Source organism: Monopterus albus, unplaced genomic scaffold, assembly GCF_001952655.1.
Source record: "Monopterus albus unplaced genomic scaffold, M_albus_1.0 scaffold96.1, whole genome shotgun sequence".
NCBI lineage: Eukaryota > Metazoa > Chordata > Actinopteri > Synbranchiformes > Synbranchidae > Monopterus > Monopterus albus.
The window spans coordinates 1486556-1487489 of NW_018127976.1; positions in this window are offsets into that span (position 1 = coordinate 1486556).

Sequence of the window (934 nt, forward strand, 5' to 3'; positions counted from 1 at the left end):
TGTGTTGCCAAGCAGTGAGGAGAATCAGCTGACCGAACTGTCATGTAATCAGACGCTGAGATAGAAATTTGATGAGGTAAGGCTCCCCCATTTCTGGTGTAAATACATGATGTCTGCTGAATATCCCTCCCTCGCTACACTGGCAGTCAAAGCAATCCCATTGTTCACAACAACCTATCTGTGTTAAAGTGGTTGGTACAGCTCAAGTCAAAGCAAAGGAACAGGTTAGACACTGAACATGATCTGAGAGTAGCTCTGTCTACTATCAGCCTAGACATTGAAACTGTTGTCAAAACTAAAGGACAACTACAGCTATCTCATTAGTTCACTGTAAAATAAAATCTTGCTTGCATGTTAAGTGAAAAGAGACTATAAAGTATAATCATGTTGTGTTTGAAGTTCTGCGTTCAGTTTTATACATATACAGCACCCTGTTGTGTTATTCGACTGTTGTATTTATGTTGTGTTATGCAGCAGTTGTGGTGTTTATTTTTATTTTTGAGTAACATTTCCTCAATGCAGACAGAAAAATCTGACACAAAGGCTGTACTGACTTATCAGTGAAAAAAAAAAAAAAAAGCTTTATAATTTAATTCATTTATTTGAAATCCTGTATTGGTGGGTCGCGACTTCACAAGTGGGCTGGACAGTGGGTCCCAGGGTGACACCAGTTGAGAAACAATGATCTAGTATACATAGAAAGAGCACACAATCTGAAACAGAGGAGTGGTACAATCCACAAGGTTCAGGGAATGACAACAACATCAGCTGTAGTTTCACTGAAGCACATTTTAGAACTAAGTGCTGAAGTGTTTCATGAAGGGAGCATTATTAACTCAACTCACTCAACTCAACTCAACTTTATTTATATAGCGCTTTACCACAGCACAGCTGACCAAAGCACTTAACATATCATACAAATATAAAAACAACA